Source organism: Candoia aspera, chromosome 5 (assembly GCF_035149785.1).
Source record: "Candoia aspera isolate rCanAsp1 chromosome 5, rCanAsp1.hap2, whole genome shotgun sequence".
Taxonomy (NCBI): domain Eukaryota; kingdom Metazoa; phylum Chordata; class Lepidosauria; order Squamata; family Boidae; genus Candoia; species Candoia aspera.
The window spans coordinates 89,648,610-89,672,709 of NC_086157.1; the positions used below are offsets into that span (position 1 = coordinate 89,648,610).

The window sequence follows — 24,100 nt, forward strand, 5'->3', positions numbered from 1 at the left end:
TAATCTTATCCAATAATTAAACTATAGATGTAATGCTACCTCCTATATTTGTGCATGGGTTCCGCAAAATATCTGAAGGAAAATCTCAAATACACCTCTTGCATTTGCGTTGTCTTTCATGTTCTTTGATGTCGCTGAAGCTTTAAAAAATTGAGTGAACCTCCATAGTCCTGCATGGATGATTCATCCTGCCCTAAAACTGTGTAAGAGAAGTCACACTGCATGTTTTCATGAATGCTGTATCTTCCCCCCTTACCTCCCCCCACCTTTGGTCAGCTATTTTTCTTCAATATGGAGAAAAACAAATTGCTTCCAGATTATTATTTTTTTCCAAGGATAACATCTCATTGAAATTTTCATTGATGGAGAATAGGTTTCTTGCCTTACCTGATTTATGAGGTGGCTGGGGGTTTTATGTGAATGTCCTAACTTTCACTGTGCAAACATTTCTTTGCTAGCCTACGCAATTCAAAGTCAAACATAATTACACTTGACTTCAAAAGAGCAAACTTCCAAAAAATGAGAGGATTGGAAAAAAGAAACTTGTAAGTGGGAGTCAAGAAGGTCAAGTCTCTTCAGAAAGCTTAGAGATTATTTAAAATTGCTCAGGTAGAATATATACTTCACATCAGAAAATGTAGCACAAAGTTGGAGAGGACATCAGAGTGATTAACAAGCAGGATCAGCAAAACTATTGGAGGCAAGCAATCATCTAGAGGCAAGAAATTGGGAGGGCAAGCATAAAAGACTTGGACAAGCATATGAACATCAAGACAGAGAAGAATAGAAAGTAAGTATAGTTAAATCAGGAAACTAGTTTAGGAAGGCTATTGAGCCACTGGGAATTACTGGGAATTATTGGGAAATTGCAGAGAACTGCAAGTTTTTGTTTCTTTCTACATCAATGGATACAGAATAGATGCCTACACTAGCACTGTCTTTTTCAGGACAGGAATCAGATGAACAGAAACAATAAAAGTAATAATAGATGAAGTTATAAATCTAATTACAAAATTAAAAATAAATAAACTACTGGGTCTAACAGTAGCCACCAAAGGAGTCTTAAAGGGGTCTTAAGCAACTTAAATATTTTAACAAAAATACAGGGGGACAGGGAAGGGGAGGCATAATCCCAAAGGAATTATTTCCATTTTGTTTCAGTGTGATTGAGAATGACAAGAAAGATTACAGCAACAGCATCATATTTTGCTATCTTATAACAACAAGGTAAGTGAAAAACAATTAAGAGATTCTTTAAAAAATTCTAAAGCACTTTGAGATGTGTAGATGAGCAGAAGCCTATTTTGCAAAGGAAATTGGAGGACCAGTTTCAGCACAAGATTAATATTTTATGAAATATCCTGACTTTACATGATAGGGAATTATGAAATTTGCCACAGCCTGCAACTTTAAAAAAGATGAATTGTGGAGAATGGATCTATTTTAAAAATGACAAAATGAGCATCACAGCACTGAGACACAGGCCCCACCCCTTAAATATGTCTGTGTGATATCACAATGCATGGACAAAAGGGCTGGAGCTTGCATCATGCTATCACAATACTAAGTTAATCACCCATGTTGCCCCACCTATACACTCCCATCATCTTTACACCAACAACGATGAATGGAACAAACCGTAGGATGAAATTACTGCCTCCATACTATACTTGTAAAACTCCCAAGAACACAGCAAAATAATAAATTGCTTAATAAATTTAACTATTGGTCCACTTTGCTCATAACCCCCTACACTTACTTGGAGCAGTTCTCTAGTCTTCACAGAAGAGTATTTCTTAGCTTTGGAGATGCTAGAGTTTGAACTAGAGTATTTCTACATAAGAAACATGTACTATATCATTGTATTGTGCACCTCTTTACCTAATGTCTACTCCTAATGAAAAGTGGAATAGCTTGGCCATTAGAAAACGTGCATTCCAATATTCGTAATGATTTTCAGTTGCCTATTCAGGTAGGAGGATGCTGCATTTGGTAACACATTTTTAAAAGCAATTCAAAAACAGTCTTTGATTATAGGGTATGTTTTTTTTTAATTGAATTCTGAAATTGCTTAAAATATATTGGTTTCAGAAAATCTCAGAAAAGATTGAACATGTTATTTATTTACAATGTTTTTATCCCAAGCTGTTACTCTAGCCATTACACTGTTGTAATGGCATGTGGGAAATACTTTGAGAGGCGAGGGGAAGAGATGCTGCCTAGGAAAGGATCAGATAAAAGGTGGAGGAGCCCGGAGCTGCATAACAGACACAAAAAGAAACTTAGGGAGGATCCATCCTGACTTATTAGGCTGTAAAAAGAGATAGCAGGAGATTTGTACTTTCAGACTTGCAAGATTCTGTTAATGTAGCTTTACATAAAGTAGAATTAGCTCATCTTGTTGTTTTTCCTGTCTGGTCTACCTGGGAGGCTGACAACTGTCCTGAATTCAATACAGTGTTTATATACTGTGCTTTCAATGTTCAGCATGTTGGATTGAAATACCATCTTCTGAAATTCTTTTCTAATCCCATCATATTAAACACCTTCAAAAACCAAAAAGAAACCCATTTAAAAAACAACTTTTCACACCTGATAGGTTTTTTTCTCCTTTTTTAATGTAAAATTTTTAATTCTGCCTCAGAAAACATTGCCTTGGAAACTGTTGCTTCCTTGTTCACTGAGCAGCACAGAAAGACAATATGAAAAAAAAGAATACAGTAAGAACTAAGCACATGCTTTTACAACACCACCATACAATGTTAAATCAAAAGGTTGATGCATATACCCTTTCCACAGTTCAAAACTAAGCAATGCATTTTATATAACATGCAAATTGATGTGGTGATTATGCAAATTAAAGTGTGTTAATTTAGCATGCCTGATTTATGTAATTTCCAACAGGTGTTTTCATCTTTGCTCCTGCCAAGAAGCAAAGACAGCAAACAAGAAGCAAAGGTATTTTTAATTTAATTTATTGCCTTGGTTTATTATGGAAAGATACTTCCTTGTGTCAGGAATAGACAACTTGTAAGTGATCAAGGGGGACCTTTAACATATTTTGGTGGGTCAAGGGCCATAGTGGGCAAGGTATTAACATACACTTTGGGTTGTGGTCACATTTCACATCCTTCACGCAGAATAAAAATATATGGAGGAGAGCACTTGAACAGAGTAAGGAAGATGACCTTGACGGAAATATGCAAGAACCTAGGCAAAGGGCCTGATACATTTTTTAAGTCCTGAAAAACAAGATAATATTTGGAAGTGGTTCAGACTTATGTGTCCCTGATTCACTGGAGTATATGAAGGGGGAGGAGACATGAAACACAGATAGCAAACTCAGGCAGAAGCCATGGAGGCCTCAACTTGGATCAAGCCAAGAGTTCAAAAGATAAAAAACACTTTGGGCAGATCCTGTACTGTAATGCCCTGAAGATCTTTTTCACAGTTATCTCTGCATGCAGACATACCAGGGAGTACACTTGCAGTAAATTCCCATATAGGCCATGACTTCATTCATGAAAGTCACCAACCTCCAAACAGGAGAAAATGTAACATACATTGTTAGACATTTTTTTTAAAATCTCATTTTTAGTATGATTTATGCTGCAGTTCTAGAATTCATTTGTGATGTTCATGCAATTAGTGGTAATGTTTACTGAAGCTGTCCAGATAGTTTCATCTGGCAGGGTTGGCATGTTCTGATTAAACAAGGCCACTTATCAGGATGCCCAAAGTGCCTTCTCTGTAGCAGTGCCTGCTCTCTGGAATGAGGTTCCTCCCAAGAGTTGAACAGCCCCACCACCACCACCACCACCCCGGCATTTTGAAGGGCCAGGTCTTTGGTGAGGACAAATTACACCCCTTTCTTTCTTTTCTTTGTTCCCTTTCGGGTTTGTTTTCTTTGCCATCTTTGTTCTTTTGTCTTGTGCTTTTTGTTTTTGTGTTTTTGTCTTGTTTATTTTTTTTATTTTTTATTTATATTTCAAATTTCCATCACCGCTCATCTCCCTTGAAAAGGGGACTCTTTGTTCTTTGTTTTTAAATGCTTTTAACAATTGTAAATCTCCCATAGTCACTGGGAGTCAGGCAACATTTGCATTCAAGAAATTATTTTCATCATCACCATATTTGAATTTATGGGTGGAGGGGTAATCTGATTTTGGACTATATGCCCAGAAAGGCATACTCCCCCCACCAACTTTTAAAAAAATATAAATAAGTAAATGCATGCTATTGTGTGAGTCTCCTTTGACCTATAAGGACCAACACTAACATTTCTTGTGAAACATCTTTTTTTCATCTACTTTTCCTACTCATATTAACCACTGCTCCATGAGTTGCACTGAGTCCCAGCAGTCTTCCAGGTACAGTTCAAGGTGCTGGTTATCACCTATAAAGTCCTTTGTGGCTTTGGACCAGGTTATTTGCAGGATTGCTCCTCTCCAACTGTTTCAACCAGATCCACTAGGTTCACTAGGTCCAGATCCCATCTATTAAACAGTGTCATCTGACAGGCCGCATGAAGCATGCCTTCTCTGTTGCAGCACTTGCCTTCTGGGACGCCATACTCCCCTGAGATTCATGGAGGGTATACTAGAATGTTGCAAGCCCTTGAAGACCCAGATGTTCCTTTGGGCAGGGGGTAGGGAGTTGTGTGAGTTTGTCAGTGTGGGTCTGTGTATTTTTATGGTTGTGCTGGGTTTGTCCTCAAACACCATTTTATTATTAATTGTTGCTGTAGCTGTTGTTGTTTGGTTTTAATCCTATGTGTGCTTTCCAGAGTTGCAATTGTGAGTTGAGCACCAATCAATCAATCAATCAATCAATCAATAAAGTGGCCATTCATCGTAATTCATAGTAGAGTCAGCAGTGCCAGGAACTAGGTGTATCAATTTTTCTACAAGACCGAGTCTTTAATAAAGTTGAAATCAGAAGGACATTTGGATTTTTTGGGCACAGCTGGTTTGATTTGAAATACACATGTTGAATGGGCCAGTCACTTCAGATTATAAGTACAGCGAAATTGCCAAGCTTTTACATATTCAACTTTCTCTAAGGAAAAAAAGCAAGTTCCTATTATATCATAACACTTCAAAATGAAAAAAAGTGATGTATCTTTGATCAAGTAGGATTAGGGCAGAAGATAAAAACATGCATCACCAGATGCTCTAAATGTGCACAAGTTGGAGGTGGGACAGACCCTTTCCTCAAATACCCACTCTAATGAAAATTGGCATATTGCTCCCCAGGCATTTGAGAAAGAGAAAATATAGTTGTCTGGTTGTGCACAGAGAGCTTCTTACCACTGTGAGTGAAAAAGAGTTTTGTTTTCCAGTTTAAAGAACAAAAAGGCTTAAAGATTTCAGGATCATTTGAATTTGTCTCCAGTGGTCCAACAAGTGTTTAGAAAAGCAGTATTTTAATTTTTTAACATGGCTTTAGCAATTACACACTTCCTCAGCAGGTTTTCATGGTAACTAGCTTTCCCATCTTCCAATACTTATGAATCCAGTTTAAAATGCATGAGGATTAATCCATACTACTTGCTTCTTTTCAAATCTATCTGTACATCAAGACACTATTGATACTGGTTAGTTTACATGTTTGCAAGTTGAGCTCAGAACCACTAATCATAGATTCTGTTTTTTCAGGCCATGAGCAGAGAATATGACATCAGCCAGTCAGTGCTAGTTTGCCACTAGGAACTACATTTCTTATTCCAGCTCTTTGGGTCCTTGCCTGAACACATATCCCTTCCTCCAGTTCAAAAAGAAGGAAGAATAACATTTTATTTATTTAAAAGACTTGTATGGCCGCCTATCTTAGAACCACACCTCTGGGCAGCTCACAACAGTTATATAAAACCAAACATCATTTTTTTTTAAAAAAAATTCTAGTATTCTTCCATGTTTCAGTACTCGGCATGGTGACCAATTTAATCTGATTTCCAACCCCCTAATTCCTGCATGCTGACAAATCTGCATTTGAGCTCTTTACTTAATCAGGCCAACATGCTGCTAGACAGGATCATAGATGGGAGAAGATGAGAATTAGAACATCATCATCTGGAAGACCTCTTAAGAGATATAGCTGTAAATGCAGATTCAAAGCTAAGTGGGTATAAATGGGGCAAACACTCAATGACACTGCTGAAGGCAATTAATAAATCCATTTATTTCAATGACTTTTGTCATGTTTAACAGAATGTTGTATTGTGGTTCAGGGCTTGAATCCATTGGTTCATGTCTTTTAATTTAGGAAAAAGGAGTTTTTTGTAAAGTACTTTTGAATTCTAAGCCTTGGAAAAGAGAAGATGTAATTTGTACTAGTTTGTGCATATGCTTTATCTAAAACCTGACCAATAAAAATGTGAGAAGTGCTCTAATCAAGACAATTTTGGTTTTGTGTTGCTTTGTTTGTTTGTTGGCTAACAGTAAGGTGTCCATTAATCCCCAGACCCAGAGGATGTCCTGTTTCTTGGAATTTCTGGGAATCCATCTCTTTACTTTGCAGAGCAGGTAAACTGAGAAGTTAACAGATGGCTACAGAGATGAGTAGTAGTGAGTCGAACTGTCTACAGATGGTGCACTAGCTCCCTTTAAAGCTGTCTGTGGGTTGCATGACAGCCCAATATGTTGTGGACTTCAGAATGTGTATTCCCACACATCCCTGATGTCATTATGACATTTCTCTTCTCATGGAATAAAGGCTTGGTGTGTGCATGTGTTTGCTTGTGCGTAGGACTGGAGGAAGGCTGGCCAGATGGAGGAAGATAAATAGGAATAGCAATAACACAAAAAAATGAGAGAAAATAGCTATGATTGGTCATTGGGATCCCACTGCCAGATAAATTTGCCAGAGATCCTATTCCACTGAAACCAGAAGAGGTTCATAGCAAGAGACAAAGGCCATTGTTCTTTCTTACTTTACTTCTTTCCTAATTCCTTTATTCTTCTGATATTTTCTTGAGTGGAACTTAGATTGTAAACTCCTCAGAAGAGGTGCCTGTCGTCCTATAGTTTGTGAAATGCTGTTGACAGTGATTATGTTAAAAAAAGAAGTCTACATTCTTCTGAATTTTGAAAGGAAAAGTTATTTGGGAAACCTTTGTTATTTGGAAAACCTAATGCAGTCATATGAATGAATCCCCCAAAAAATGTATATCAGGGGGCCATTTGAGGAAGGAGAATTGGATTTCGTTATTTATTTGTTTGTTTGTTTGTTTATTGTTCAAATTTCTATCACCACCCATCTCCCCTCAAAAGGGGGACTCTGGGCAGTTTACAATAAAATTGCCAATTTAAAAACCATCGAACACATAAATTACAACGCAAACAGCCAACATAATAAAAATAAAATACATATAAAATCCAAGTGGCGAAGAATAGATTATGTCTAAAGAATTAACATCCATCTGTAAATTAAATCCAATAAAGAGGCATTTTCTTTATTATGCTGTGATGAAACCTGTATGGCACAATTTGCTATAGTGATTCTAAAGCTTGAAGCTTGAAGCTTTAGAATTACATTAGCACATTTAAATAGTCATAAGGTAAGGCAAAGAAGTAAACTTAACATGATTGCATGCTCAGATTATTATGATTATTTTTTAATCAATGTGCAACAAAGCATGGACATCTTAGTAAAACTTTACACACAAATTAGAAAAAAATGTCAAAATTTTAAAATTACAATATTCAGTAAATACTATATGGTAATCACTTAATCATTTATGTCAGTGACATTTTTAAAAATGTTGAAGAACAACAACAGTGATATATTATATTTCTCTATTTTAAAAAAAGGAGCATTGCATTATATGTGAAGTTTCTCTCAAAATATGTTTTAGATTTTTTTTTGAATTTTTTTAAAAATCTGAAATTTGCATTGTAATGTTAAAGAGTTATAAAAGCTGAGAATAATTCAGTTCTGATCATCATGTTAGCAGGGTGGTACAGATCAGGTTAGCATGTATCAGAATTTATACAGAACCATCTCAAATCTCTCTACCTAGGACAGAATGAGCTACAGAAATAATACAGGATAAGGAATACTTTCCTTACTCCTAGAGCAAATCCCATTAATAGTTTTTGTAATTTATGTGTGATGTGACAGAAAAATGCATACCTTTCTAAACTGCTTCTTAAGGAAAGAAAACAAAAAACAAAAAAAAATGGGGGGGAAAGTATAGTATAAGTAAAGGTAAAGGTTTCCCTTGACGTAAAGTCCAGTCGAGTCCGACTCTAGGGGGCGGTGCTCATCTCCGTTTCTAAGCCTTGGAGCCGGCGTTGTCATAGACACTTCCGGGTCATGTGGCCAGCATGACGACTCGGAACGCCGTTACCTTCCCGCCGAAGCGGTACCTATTGATCTACTCACATTTGCATGTTTTCGAACTGCTAGGTGGGCAGGAGCTGGGATTAACAACGGGAGCTCACCCCGCTGCACGGTTTCGAACCGCCGACCTTCCGATCAACAGCTCAGCGGTTTAACCCGCAGCGCCACCGCGTCCCTATAAAAAAGTATAGTATAGAAGAAAGAAAACGGGTTTTTATACAAATCAGTTTTATATATGTTTGAATACTCTTTCATTGGCTTTTGTTTCTAGGTAACAAGAATACAATATCAGTAGAACATGTATAATTTAAATATATTTATTCTTTTTGGTGGGAGAAGAGCGACAAAGGAAACACAGATGTAAAAGTTGTCCCATCTCCCCACCCACCTACAATTTCTTTTCTGACATACTGTAAACCAAAAGTGTGAGATTTGAATAAATAAGTCCAGAAACTAGATGGAAGGAACAATTCAAGAAGAAAGATGAATCACTGCTTCTAGAAGAAGAAAAAATATATCAGTCAGTATGTGTATTTTATGCACATTATTATTTATACCATTGTATTTTCTCCCCCTCCTCTGGCTTTAACTTCTACCTAGCACAGGGTTTTGCAGCCAGGGTTCCATGAGAGGTCATTTGGGGTTCCCTGGTAGATCATGATTTATTTAAAAAAAAAATTCAAATTCAGGGAACTTCACATTAAAGAGGTAGGTTTTATTCTTTCTTTTCAGTTTTAGAACACTGTTCATGCATACTGTATATACAGACCCACCCAAGAAACAAATGTAATAATTTTTGTATTTATAGTAATTTCTGGCCTATATTTGAGCCTGAATGTGCAGGAGTTCCCCAAGGCCTGAAAAATATTTCAAGGTTTCCTCCAGGGTCAAAGGGTTGAGAAAGGCTGACCTAGTATATCCACTGAGTGTCAATACAGCGATGGATCTTCAGCAATTTCTTCAGAGACGTAAGTAATCAGGTGTCCCAGGACACACTTTGCTCAAAAACTTGCACAAACTTGTCAGCAAGAACGCTACATGTTTGATCAAAGCAACAAAAAAATCAGTTAGTGTCCAACTGTAATCCGAGGTCCTTGGTTTTTTTTTTTATACTAAATTAGTATAATTTATATATAATTTATAATTTATAATTTTATACTAGGTTTCAAGAGAAGAATAAAAACTACAAAAAAACAAAAAACTACAAAGAAAGAAAAATTTAAAAAGTGCAGAAAAACAAGAGATTTTTTTTTTTAATTTACAAAAAGATGTGGCTTCTGACTTTTAACAGCAAGGATATACAAAAATTCCCATAATCAATCTCTTACTCTATATTAAACCAAAACACCACATTATTTCTATAAGTCATTCCACTTTAACACATAAGAAAAATCACTAAGTACAGTTACTCCTCCCCCTTATATTAAAATAAAGAAAAAAAGTTTATATAAACCTCCTAAACATCTTTCTCCCTTCTGAAAGATAAAACACATTTAATTATTCCCTTCCTGCCACTATTCTATTCATTTCTGTCTGCTATAATAAGAATCAAATTAAAAAGCACATAAGTTGTCTGCTATTATACTTAATAGTACAACAATTTTAATAATCCCAATCTTAATAAAAACAAAAAACAAAGACAATTCAAAACAGTAATTCCATACCTTTAAAAGGGAATAACATCAATGAAATCCTTAAAGCAAACTAGATAAACATTCTTTAAACCCAATACAATAGTTTTAATAATTTTCATTTTAATAAACCCAAAAAACAAAGCCAATTCAAAACAGTAAATCCAAATCTTTACAGGCAAATAGCATCAATCAAATCCCTAAAGCAAAACAGATGAACATTCTTCAACACTTATCCCACTTCAAAATAAATCAAAGCAGTTACTTATCCCCACAATATGCACAGAGCTTTCCTCTTGAAAGAATAAAACAGCCCAACTGCCCCCCTCAAAGTTTCCAGGTTCTTTTCATGGCATTTGGCCAGGAGATGGATTTTACTTATGGCTTGAAGATCACTCTCTCCCTTTGATTTCTCCAACTCCATTATCCAATCTTCATACAGCATCTTGATAAAAATCCCAATCTCGGTCTTAAAAAAAAACCTTTCTATCACTCTTAAATTCCTCAGTTTCATCCACCACATCCCCAACCTGATGATACATTTAGATCTCATATTTTCCACAATGTCCTGGATATCTTGCATAAAAGTTTAATAGAAGTCAGAAGAATTCTGTTCAAAATCCTGGTGGAAGTCAGAAACAATCTGTTAGAAATCCTCCATGTCTCACACAGCAGGTTACTGCGGCCCCTAGGAACTTAACCAACAAAACTGGAAGATATGGAAGAGTTCCAGAGTGTGTTTACATAAGGTGAGAGTGAGATAGCAGACAGTTCTCAAGAGAAAGTGAGAACAGAAAACTGAAGGTTCAAATCAGCCAATTCAGGGTGTAGGAAAATGCTAATATCTTCAAATTTAATACAAAACAAACAACAGGAAGACAATTGTTTCAATCTTTGGAATTTCCTTTGGAAGGAAAATGAAATCCAAAACTTAAAAGAATTTTGTTTAAACAAAAAGGTAATCCCAAAAATAACATTAAGCAACAAGAGAACCAGCTGCTCCTCACTGTAGAAAGCCTCTCTTGGGGTACATATACTTTAAAAAGTTACAAATTGATGATTTAGAAATGGGGTGGCTGGTCTTAGTGTCCCTTTAGGGCTACAGAGTGGCTTGGAAAGTGATGAAGTCCCTGCCTCCCAGCTGGCTCTTACCAGTCAAAAGCAAAACACTGTTTGCAATCTTGTGGCTACAAGCAGCAGTCTGGAGGACAGATACTTCAGGTGTTCTTCTTGATCCAGAGAACATTCCTTGGCTTCAGGAAAACCTACCTGAGCCCCCGAAAAGTTACTGCTTTGTCAGCTCTGCCCGCTGAACCAGTGGGCACAGCCATTCAGTCCGCCATTCCCACTGGAAGGCCCTGAAGTGCTTGTTTTAAAGGTATTCATGGGCTTGTTTATTTTGCTTTATCATGACTCCTTGCTTTGGATGGAGCAAGGACTTCAAATAAAGAAGAGGAGAACCTTTTCAGTGGTGGTTCCCCTTCTTATATCCCGCCCACCCCAGGGAACATTGATCAGTTTACTACAATGAACTCACTATGGGCCTAGTCTTGCAGTTGGTCTGGAAGCTTCAGTTGATGCAGAGATTAGCTGACACATTGTTGATTTAGGTGCCAGCCATGCACACATGGCACCTCTGCAAACCCCAGATTTTAAAAGCCCAGGACATATTACCAAACCAACCCTTCCCAAATCAGAAGCTGGTTCTGCAGAAGTTTCTTGTAGCAGTTTTCTCATTCTTGGATTCTATTCTCTTTGCTCTATCCTGCTTAATGGGTTGGATCTTCTCCATCTGGGCCCATCAGATCCAGTCTACTTCTTTTGGTTCTTCTAGCTATGATCCTCCAGCTGATCCAACAGGCCCTTTCCTCAGGGGTGAGCCTGTCATGCTCTCTCTTTCCTTTTTGCTGCAGAGAGGAGAACCCCTGCTGAGCAGAATGCTGCAGTGAGAAAAGCTTGTGCTTTCTCCTTTTCCCATTTGCTTTATCCACATTTGTTTCCTTCTTGTTTCAGAGATACAAAAGACTTCCCAGTTTGAGTCTTTAACTCCTTGTTTTTAGACTTCCTTTTCTTGTTTTTCTTAACCATTACACCATTGTCAAGCTGGACATCTGAGTCTTATCTCCTTCTCTCCCTCCCTCCCTCCCTCCCTCCCTTTCGTGCACCTACAGCTTGTATATCCTTCTAACTCTTCGTTCTTTCTTTTTCTCTTTGTCTGGAGATCTCTTAGTGTTGTTGTTATATGCTGTGCTGCTTTAAGGAACAAGTGACTGAGTGGCTCACATGCCTCCTTCGGTAATCAAATTAAAAATAAAAAACGTAATACAATGTCAAATGCAATACCATACTTATCCAATAAAAAGGGGGAAAACAACCCTTAGCTTCAGGGTTGAATGACTTCACCAAGGAGCATTCCTCTGCAAGATGGATCCACCCCATCTGTCCTGCAGGCCAGTACCATAGGAAAAGGAGAAACAGGAAAAGTAACTTAATGATTGAGATAAATACAGACCATAAGGAGATCGGTGTTTGCCCTGTTTGCAAGCATTCAAATAGAAGTGCTGTCTTGGCAGGGTGGGGGGAGGAGTTTGCAACATCATATTTTGTATGGGAGGATTTGAAAATTCCCAGCTGTTACAAATCAGAGTTCACCTCTCTTTGAAACTTATCTCAGCTTGTAACAGCCAATATTCTCCCTGTCTTCACCCATCTTTGTACAACAAGTTCACCTTTCCTACTCTTTCCTGATGCAGCCAAAGTGAGAGAGGAAATGTGGGAAACAGCAATCATGCCAAAGCAGAAGCTATTTCCAAGATCTTTCTGCATTCACAAACTATGAAAAAAAAAGTATTTTGGTGTGTGTATGATGAGAGTGGGGAGAACTCTTTTTTAAACATAGTGGGTGAGGAACAAACTACAATTTTCAATAACTTACAGTTTTCAGAACCAAAAGATAAAGCTTATCTCTTTAGAGCAGTTCCCCATCCTGCACTGAAGCATATTTTACATACTTTGCTTTAAGTCTGGATTGTTAACACTAAGAATGTGAATTCTTTATTCCTTCTAGTTCATTTATTTCTATAGAGAGAGAAGATGATTCTCTAAACTACCTTCTTACTTGCTATTTCCTTTTATTCTTATAAAGTTGTATATACCTAGTAGATACAAAAGATACAAAAAAAAATCCCCCGATCTTTATTCCCCTGATCGTCTTTATTTTTTATATACATTATATACATTTCCTGAATTGAGATATATAGATGAGAAATAGTGGTTGAAGCAGAATAAAGCTGGGGGTACCCTTTTGTATTAATTAGCTACAGTATAAAGGAATGGGGAAAGAGAAAAAGAGAGAAAATAAAATAGACTTCTTTATTTAAAAGAGGAATGTTAGGAGATGAAAGGTATATTGGAAAGCAAACACCAGTTTTTTTTGCTTTTTTTAAAATGCTATAAAGAAAACATTGATTTTCCTTAATCTGGTCGTGGAGGAAAAGATGTTCACATGCTTGAAAGAATGATGTTTCCCTCAAGAGCCATGTGCATCTGTTGTGAAGACTTGACTGAAACACTTAAAAGACACCATGAACTCCAAAGAAACTTCATACCTGAGTTGAAAGTCATCAATTTTTGTTAAGATAGCATGGAGGAGAGGAAAACATCACCCTTGCTACAAAAGCTGTAATAAAAATACCTGAAACTGTTATTTTCACATTCATCTGCAGAGAGACTTCTTCTGAGGGGGCTTTACAGTTTAAATGTGTGATCAGAAACCCTGAATTATGTCTACTGAACACACATCAAAGAAAGGAATGGCACATGAAAAGGAAAAGGATTTGGATTTCAGTATCAGAATTTACTTCTACCTACACTCCACAAGGGATTAAAACTTTTTTTTTTTTTCTACAAACCATGATAAAGTCTAAAAACTTTACAATGAATAGGGGAGGAGACAAATCCCTGGACAATTCCTACAATTCACATCCATTGTGGACTATGGCTGTTCTATGAGCTTTAATCCTAACACACCTGCTAGACCTATTGAAAGCATTTTGATTTATATAGCCAGAGCTATTTTGCACATATGATGAATGTATAGTATTATTCAATATATATATTACATTATTATCATGTTACTTAGCTTCAAACACACTTGTATGAGGAAGCTGTTCAAAAGTGGGACTCCTTCCATGGCATGTTTCAGTCCATTTCAATTATACCCATGAAAGCTAAATTTCTAAATCTAAATTTCAGAAGCTGGCCAGGGATGGTGGGAATTGTAGCCCAATACATCTTGACAGCACTAGGATCAGGAAGGTTGACATATTCCATAAACAATTCTTGCAGAGACCTATGTTTAAAACATGCAATTTTTGCAGTGTTTTGGTAAACACATATCTTTGTATTATTATGACCACAGAATGGCAGTCAACAAAAAACGTGAATGATAGGAATTGTAATTCAACATCTCCAGAGATGCCAGATTGGGGAAAGCTGATTTATATTTTATTTTGTTTTGTTCTCACAAGAAAATCTTGATCAATCTGCTGCACATGGTACACTTTCTATAAAATATACAGAAATGATTCATAAAGTTGAATGAATACCAAATTCAATTGTATACTGAAGAGCTAGCTTTGTTCTGGAAAAGAGAATCCGTAATAATAATTACAGCTATGCTTGTCTTGGCATGAACTCTGAACCCACAGTGGAATGGAGTGAGTTGAAGTGGTCTTTAACTTAGTCTCAGCAGGTAGAAGCACCTAGTACATTTTGGCTATTTCAAAAAAAAAAAAAAAACTAACCAAGACTGGACCTATTTAAATCTTTGGTAGGAAATGCCAGAGTTGTAGAATTCCTAGGAGGTTGGGGAAAAAAATCCTGAAGTGAATAGCATACCAGTTCCATTATTTAATTAAGAAAATAACATGGACCTTTCTATAAAAGATGAGGGAGAGTTTGTTTTTATTGTACTTACTTTTACTTGTTAAATTTATATCCCATATTTGTCAAGAAGCTTAAGGTAGCATACACAACACTTATTTCTAAAATTCATTCCCACAAAAATCCTGTAGGTTTGGTTGGGCTGAGGGTGACTGATGGGGCTAAAATCACCCAGAAAGCTTCCACAGCTAACAATACATTTGAACCTGGATTTTTCCTAATTGAACACTTAAGCAATGTACCACACTGGCTTTACCTCTGACCTGCCTCCAGTTCAAATTCTTATATGTAGCTCTGTTTATGCCAGGTGGTTTGGCAACTGAGCACATTAAAAATGAGTCAAAATATTGACTGGAGGATTGAATTTATATTCTTCTGCAATCAAGCAACTGTCAGTGGCTTTGTTGTTTATTCATTTAGTCGCTTCCGACTCTTCGTGACTTCATGGACCAGCCCACGCCAGAGCTTCCTGCCAGTCGTCAACACCCCCAGCTCCCCCAGGGACGAGTCCGTCACCTCTAGAATATCATCCATCCACCTTGCCCTTGGTCGGCCCCTCTTTCTTTTGCCTTCCACTCTCCCTAGCATCAGCATCTTCTCCAGGGTGTCCTCCTTCTCATTATGTGGCCAAAGTATTTCAGTTTTGCCTTTAATACCATTCCCTCAAGTGAGCAGTCTGGCTTTATTTCCTGGAGTATGGACTGGTTTGATCTTCTTGCAGTCCAAGGCACTTTCAGAAATTTCCTCCAACACCACAGTTCCAAAGCATCGATCTTCCTTCTCTCAGCCTTCCTTATGGTCCAGCTCTCGCAGCCATATGTTACTACGGGGAACACCATTGCTTTAACTATGTGTGCCTTTGTTGTCAGTGTGATGTCTCTGCTCTTAACTATTTTATCGAGATTTGTCATTGCTCTTCTCCCAAGGATTAAGCGTCTTCTGATTTCCTGACTGCAGTCAGCATCTGCAGTAATCTTTGCACCTAGGAATACAAAGTCTTTCACTGATTCTACATTTTCTCCCTCTATTTGCCAGTTATCAATCAAGCTGGTTGCCATAATCTTGGTTTTTTTGAGGTTTAGCTGCAAGCCAGCTTTTGCACTTTCTTCTTCCACCTTCATGATAAGGCTCCTCAGTTCCTCTCTCCTTTCAGCCATCAAAGTGGTATCATCTGCATATCTGAGATTGTTAATGTTTCTTCCAGCGATTTTAACTCCAACCTTGGATTCCTCAAGCCCAGCATGTCGCATGGTGTGTTCTGCGTACAAGTTGAATAGGTAGGGTGAGAGTATATAGCCCTGCCGTACTCCTTTCCCAATTTTAAACCAGTCCGTTGTTCTGTGGTCTGTTCTTACTGTTGCTACTTGGTTGTTATACAGATTCTTCAGGAGGCAGACAAGATGACTTGGTATCCCCATACTGCTAAGAACCTGCCACAATTTGTTATGGTCCACACAGTCAAAGGCTTTAGAATAGTCAATAAAACAGAAATAGATGTTTTTCTGAAACTCCCTGGCTTTTTCCATTATCCAGCGGATATTGGCAATTAGGTCCTGAGTTCCTCTGCCTTTTCTAAACCCAGCTTGTACATCTAGCAATTCTCGCTCCATGAATTGCTGAAGTCTACCTTGCAGGATCTTGAGCATTACCTTGCTGACATGTGAAATGAGTGCCACTGTTCGATAGTTTGAACATTCTGTAGTATTTCCCTTTTTTGGTGTGGGGATATAAGTTTATTTTTTGCAGTCTGATGGCCATTCTTGTGTTTTTCAAATTTGCTGGCATATAGCATGCATTACCTTGACAGCATCATCTTGCCAGATTTTGAACAGTTCAGCTGGGATGCCCTCGTCTCCTGCTGCCTTGTTATTAGCAATGCTTCTTAAGGCCCATTCAACCTCACTCTTCAGGATGTCTAGCTCTACCTCACTGACCACACTGTCAAAGCTATCCCCGATATTGTTATCCTTCCTATACAGGTCTTCTGTATATTCTTGCCACCTTTTCTTGATCTCTTCTTCTTCTGTTAGGTCCTTGCCATCGTTGTTTTTGATCATACCCATTTTGGTCTGGAATTTACCTCCAATGTTTCTAATTTTCTGGAAGAGGTCTCTTGTCCTTCCTATTCTATTGTCTTCTTCCACTTCCGCGCATTGCTTGTTTAAAAATAATTCCTTATCTCTTCTGGCTAACCTCTGGAATTTTGCATTTAATTGGGCATATCTCCCCCTATCACTGTTGCCTTTTGCTTTCCTTCTTTCTTGGGCTACTTCTAGTGTCTCAGCAGACAGCCATTTTGCCTTCTTGGTTTTCTCTTTCTTTGGGATGTATTTTGTTGCTGCCTCTTGAACAATGTTGCGGACTTCTGTCCATAGTTCTTCCGTGACCCTATCTACTAAGTCCAGTCCCTGAAATCTATTCTTCACGTCCACTGCATATTCCATAGGAATATTAGTGAGCTCATATCTAGCTGATCTGTGGGTCTTCCTAATATCTTTAGTCTGATCCTAAATTGTGCAATAAGAAGTTCGTGATTGGAACTACAGTCAGCTCCAGGTCTTGTTTTTACCAACTGTATAGATGTCCGCCACCTTTGGCTGCAAAAGAAGTAGTCAATCTGGTTTCGGTGTTGTCCATCTGGGGAAGTCCATGTATAAAGCCGTCTCTTAGGTTGTTGGAAGAGAGTGTTTGTTATGCAGAATGAGTTGTCTTGGCAAAATTCTATCAGCCTGTGTCCTGCTTCGTTTTTTTCTCCCAGGCCATGCTTACCTGTAATTCCAGGTGTCATTTGACTGCCCACCTTAGCATTCCAGTCTCCCGTGATGAAAATAACATCTCTTTTAGGCGTGTTGTCCAGTAGGTGCTGCAGATCCTCATAGAACTGCTCTACTTCAGCTTCTTCGGCATCTGTGGTTGGGGCGTATATCTGGATCACTGTGATGTTAGATGGCTTGCCCTGAATTCGAATTGAGATCATTCTGTCGTTTTTTGGATTGTATCCGAACACTGCTTTAGCCACTTTACTATTAATTATGAAGGCTACTCCATTTCTTCTGTGGTCCTCTTGTCCACAGTAGTAGATTTGGTGGTCATTTGATGTGAAGTGGCCCATTCCAGTCCATTTCAGTTCACTGACGCCCAAAATGTCTATCTTTAATCTTGACATCTCACCAATAACCACATCCAATTTGCCCTGGCTCATAGATCTTACATTCCAGGTTCCAATGGTGTGTTGATCCTTAGAACATCGGATTCGCCGTTCACCACCAGCACCGTCGGCCACTAGCCGTCCTTTCGGCTTTGAGCTAGCTGTGGCATCGCTTCTGGGGCTAGTTGAACTCATCCTCTGTTCCTCCCCAGTAGCATTTTGACCATCTTCCGACCTGGGGGTTTCATCTTCCGATGGTATACCGACATATCTCTGGTTGTACTGATCCATTTAGTTTTCACGGCAAGAATACTGGGGTGGGTTGCCATTACCTTCCCCAGGGATCGCATTTAGTCTGACCTCTCTGTCATGACCTTCCCTCTTGGGTGGCCCTTCATGGTTTAGCTCATGGCATCGTTGAGGTGCTCAAGCTCCAGCACCACAACAAGGTAACAATCCTTTGCTGAAGGTCAGTGGCTTACAATGCAATAAAATTTAAAAATCCTGAGTAAAAACACCAGTATCAATAAAAATAAAATAAAATAAAATAAAATAAAATAAAATAAAATAAAATAAAATAAAATAAAATAAAATAAAATAAAATAAAATAAAATAAAATAAAATAAAATAAAATAAAAAATAGGGCAGTACTGTAGGTCAAGAATATTCCCTCTGAAATAATGTGGTTTTCAGTAACTTCCTGAAAGCCAGCTGGAATTGGGTGAGTCTAATCTCTAAAGGGAAACATTCCAAAGCAATGATGCCACTGCAGAAAAGCAGCACCTCCTAGTCTTGGTTCCCTCACCTTCTAGAAGTGTAAGATCACTAGCAGCTATTTGTTATAAAATCTAATAGGCTGGGCCAATTCAGGTTGGAGCAGGTGGTCCTGCTTCACATTCAGTTTTGTACATCAACATCAGCACCTTAAATTGTATCCAAAGTCTATTGCTAACAAGTACAGAGCCCATAGAATTAATGTTTTATGTTCCCATCAGCGGGACCAGCAAGTATATACATTACTGCATTCTGGAACTTCTGGTGGGGAATATAGCTGACTGAACAGCTGTGTTCATCAGCTCCATGGACAGAACTGACAATGCAGTGTCTTTTTTGGGCTTGGGCAAGTTTTTACCCGAAGCCCAGAGGTTTTTCATGAATAAAGAAAAAGCTTGGAAACAGCCCATCTGCTCTCCAAAACTCTGTCTTGTAGCCAGAGAAACACAAACAGCATTCGTGATGACCTGGTAAGAGACGACAGGAGGCAAGGACATCACCATTTCCAACCCTCATTGTAGCCTTAAAGAGACATTAGGTTGAGCCACCCTATTTCTAAATCACCCAATTTATATATTTTTAAACATTTTTGTTGATGGCTGAAAGTGAAGAGGAACTGAGGAGCCTTATGATGAAGGTGAAAGAAGAAAGTGCAAAAGCTGGTTTGCAGCTAAACCTCAAAAAAACCAAGATTATGGCAACCAGCTTGATTGATAACTGGCAAATAGAGGGAGAAAATGTAGAAGCAGTGAAAGACTTTGTATTCCTAGGTGCAAAGATTACTGCAGATGCTGACTGCAGTCAGGAAATCAGAAGACACTTAATCCTTGGAAGAAGAGCAATGACAAATCTCGATAAAATAGTTAAGAGCAGAGACATCACACTGACAACAAAGGCCCGCATAGTTAAAGCAATAGTTTTAGTTCCCTGTAGTAACATGGCTGCGAGAGCTGGACCAGAAGGAAGGCTGAGAGAAGGAAGATCGATGCTTTTGAACTGTGGTGTTGGAGGAAAATTCTGAGAGTGCCTTGGACTGCAAGAAGATCCAACCAGTCCGTCCTCCAGGAAATAAAGCCAGACTGCTCACTTGAGGGGATGATATTAAAGGCAAAACTGAAATACTTTGGCCACATAATGAGAAGACAGGACATCCTGGAGAAGATGCTGATGCTAGGGAGAGTGGAAGGCAAAAGGAAGAGGGGCCGACCAAGGGCAAGATGGATGGATGATATTCTAGAGGTGACGGACTTGTCCCTGGGGGCGCTGGGGGTGTTGACGACCGACAGGAAGCTCTGGGTCGGGCTGGTCCATGAAGTCACGAAGAGTCGGAAGCGACTAAACGAATAAACAACAACAAACATTTTTGTACTCTATGAGTGGCTTTCTACAGTTAGAAGAAGCAGACTCTCTTGGTGCTTATCATTATTTCTGGATTAAAATTTTAATTGTTTTTTTTTTTAGTTTTGGCTTCTTTTCCCATTTGAAGACTAAGGAGAATTGAGAATAAATAATTGCCTCCCTGTTATTATTTTTGTACTGAATTTGAAAGATTCAACGTTTTCCTACATGTTGAATTTGCTGTTTTGAATCTTTAGCTGTCTGTTCACTTTCCCTGACGCCTGCTTGTTAGCACACTTTCTCTTGCTTCAATTTCACTCAGAAGTTTTTTTTTTTTACTCATTAGCTCTTATCTGCACAAATTAACTATCTAGGGGGTGCTATAATCTACTGCCTGAAACATGGAGGATTTCAAAGAGGTTTTTTCAGAGTTCCGTTGTGAGCTTAAGCAGACCTACAAACAGGTCTTGTCAGATTCCTGTCAGGCTATTCTGCAGAATATTCGGGACTTTGGGGAAGATATTATTTCTAAAGTGCATCATCTGGCTGAAGATGTTATGGAAGAAGATGAAGGTTTTGACAAGGATGGAGATCCTTCTACTGTCAGTGAGACTGAAGTAATGCCAGACGAAGAGTACATTTTGGTGCGAAAGGGGTTAAAGTGACAGTCTGAGCTGCAGATTATAAGGGCAGTTGTTTTTTTCTGAGGGAATGTTATGGGACAGAAAATAATCTGCTTTGTGGGAGGTTTTTTTTTTTTTGCTGAGAAGTCTGAGTTTTTAAGGGGGCAGTTGGGCTGTTTTATTTTTGCAAGAAAAATGCCTTGTGTGCAATAGGGAGATATGTTTTTTTAAAATCTTGGTATATTATGAAATAGGGTAAAAATTTAAGAATGCATAATTGGATTGATAATGAGGCTACTATGATTCCATTTCTCCTTAATGATTTGCGTTAAGATTTACTGGACTTTTTTAAAGGTTTGTTTGATTTGTAAGATTTATAAGGTATCTATAAGGTATAATAATAATTGCTTGATTTTAGGTTTAATAGGGTTAAGATTGCTGTAGTATTATTAATTATAAAAGTAGACAATTTATAGGTTTTTATAATTTGATTTCTATTATAGTGGACAGAAATATATAGAATAGTGGTAGGAAGGAAATAACTAAATAAATGTTTTATGGGAGAAGTAAGTTGATATATATATATATATATATATATTCATATTCATATTCATATATATATATTCTTTTTAATATATAAGGGGAAGGAGCAATTGCATTAGTGATTTGTATATGTGCTAATGGAAGGATTTATAGAAATAATCTGATATTGGTTTGATATAGAGAAGGAATTGATTATGGAAATTGCTGTATATTCTTGTTGAAAGTCAGAAGTCACTTCTTTATGCAATCTTCAAAATTCTTTTTTCTTGTGTTTCACACTTCTTTAGTTTTTTTTTTCTTTTTTTTTCTTTTTGTAGTTTTTTTGCTTTTTTGTAGTTTTTATATTTGTTTCAAACTTAAAATTAAAAAAAGACTACTGCATTCTGGAGCAGTTGTAGTTTCCATATAGTCTTTAAAGACACCACCATGTAAAGTTCATTGCAGTAGACCAGCCAGGTGGTGCTGAAAGTCCTCCTGCACCAGGTAGTGTTCCAGGTAGAGTTGCAGTTGGTGCACCAGCCACAGCTGAGCAAAGACCTCTCTAGCTATCACCTCCACTTACTGTTCTAGCAGGAACTGTGTGTCTATAAGGACCTCAAAATGATGAAATTGTTATTTCATGAGTACTGCCTGCCCATCCAGAGACAAGACTAGCATCAACAGAGAACCCAAATGTACAAAGGGTAATTCTGTCTTACTTGAGTTCAGCTTCAATCTATTCTGTCCCATCTGGACCTTTACTGTCTCCAAACGCTGGGATAGGACATCACAGCATCTCCCTTATGGCCTGTGGCAGTATTGTAAAGATGGGTATCCTCAGTATATTGCTGATGCTGTACCCTGTACCCTGAACCAATGTGTCCGCAGCTTCATATGGATATTTAAAAGCAAGGGAGAGAGACAAACCCTGTGCCACTCTACATATTAGAAGCCATTTGGGTGATCTGCCCTCCTCCACCATCACTGACTAAAAGTGCTCACTAAGGAAGGAGCAGAACCACTGCAAAACAGTGCTTCGATTCCTCATAAGGGTTCCAGAAAGTCCACCAAATGGTCCAAGAGGATAAGGAAGGGAGCACCACCCCCATCCAAGATCCAGTTTAGATCATCAAGAAGAGTGGCCAACACCATCTCTATCCCATAACCAGACCTGATTCCTATCTGAAAAGGGTGCAGATAATCTGTTTTATTTAGAGTGCTGCAAAGCTGGTGTGATGCCACTGCCTCAACAATTTTCCCTAAAAAAGGAAGTTTGAAGACTGGATGGCAAATGTCCCAAACCTCTGGCTCCAGAAGGGGGTGTATCAGAACCTTCTTTAAGACTGATGGAAATTCCCCCTAATGTAGAGGGATCCCTAATCCAGGTGATCACCTCTCTCCCCTTACTCACAATAGCGAGGGCAAGCTTGAGGACTAAAAGATACATGGCAGATGACAATATTGTGGAGGATGGAAATAGATTGTTGTCAGTACAGTTACAATTTAGTGTTGCTCAGGATTTCTTTTTATGTGCTTGTGTTTAGCAGCAGTCTCAATTATGACAACCAATTGATGATGATGATGATGATGATGATGATGATGATGATGATGATGCTCATTCCCATTTTAGTTTTTTATCCAATTTTATCCAATTTGCCATTTCTCTTTTCTGTTCCAATTGTTTTCTTTATTCCCTTTCACAACCAAGTCTAATATTTCTTTGTGTTACATGATGATTTTTAGGTGCAGTAATTCTTTTTGCTTAATCCTCTTCCCTTGTTCATTTAACCTTCTTGCAAATTAGTCATTACTTATTAGCTTCTATTTTTGAACAGTGCAGATAATTTCTATTCGCTTTCTTCTCCTCTTTTTTTCCTTGTAAACAATGCCATCCACATTTGATTTTAGCCTTCCTTGTGTGCGTGTGTGTGCGTGATAGTGCACATTAAATACACTCAATAGTGACACAAGAAAGATTGAGGACAGGAGGAATGGTGGGGTCTCAGTAAAATTGTACGGTGTCATCTCAGGAAAAGAAGTATTTGGTTTAAGGTATTCTTGACAGCTGTTACATCTGTGGCCACATGCACTCTGAATTACATTTTGCCCTTCAAATCCGGATCACTGTCCTGCCCTACTAAATTCTCTCCTGATACAAACTCATAGCTCTGATGAAGCCAAGGAAGTTTATTCAACATGGGTTTGATTGAGTTCTATTAACCTTTAAGCTAAATATATACTCACAACCAAGATGGCAATATCCTTACAGGCTATTGGTATTCATGTAATAATATTTATTTTTTAATCTTATTTCCTAACCAATGTGTTTGGGATAGTGTGGTTATTTTTGTATAATAAACATGCATTTGAAATTCCATAAATATCAAATCCTGCAAATGTAACTATTTCCATGATTTAGCAATGGGACTTCTGGCTTAGGCTACTTAACAAGAAACGATCTGTATGATCATATTTCAAGTAGTCTTCCACCCAAGCCAGACCATTGGCCTATCAAGATTAGTATATTCTATACCAGCAATAAGAATCTTGCACCTTCCCAATGTATTGCATTTCTCATGTCAAAATATCAGGAGAGCATTACAGATTAGCAGAATCTTTCCCTGGAACTTCCTGAATGTAAAATTTGGGTTCTGTAATTGATTCATATCTTTTCCCTATTTCTCCCATTACAATTTCCACAAAAAAATTAATATCTGCTATGGTAAAGAAACAGATTTAAGTGTGTGTGTGTGTGTGTGTGTGTGGTGTTGTGTCTG

At 38.0% G+C, this 24,100-nt stretch overlaps 1 long non-coding RNA gene across 1 annotated transcript in view; it reads left to right on the forward strand.

Annotated features, from left to right (window-relative positions):
* Positions 1–24,100, forward strand: part of LOC134498367 (uncharacterized) — a 65,096-nt gene that overhangs the window by 39,286 nt on the left and 1,710 nt on the right. The window contains exon 2 of the long non-coding RNA XR_010068029.1: positions 2,905–2,958. This is a non-coding gene — a long non-coding RNA (uncharacterized LOC134498367). The remainder of the gene's footprint in view (positions 1–2,904; positions 2,959–24,100) is intronic.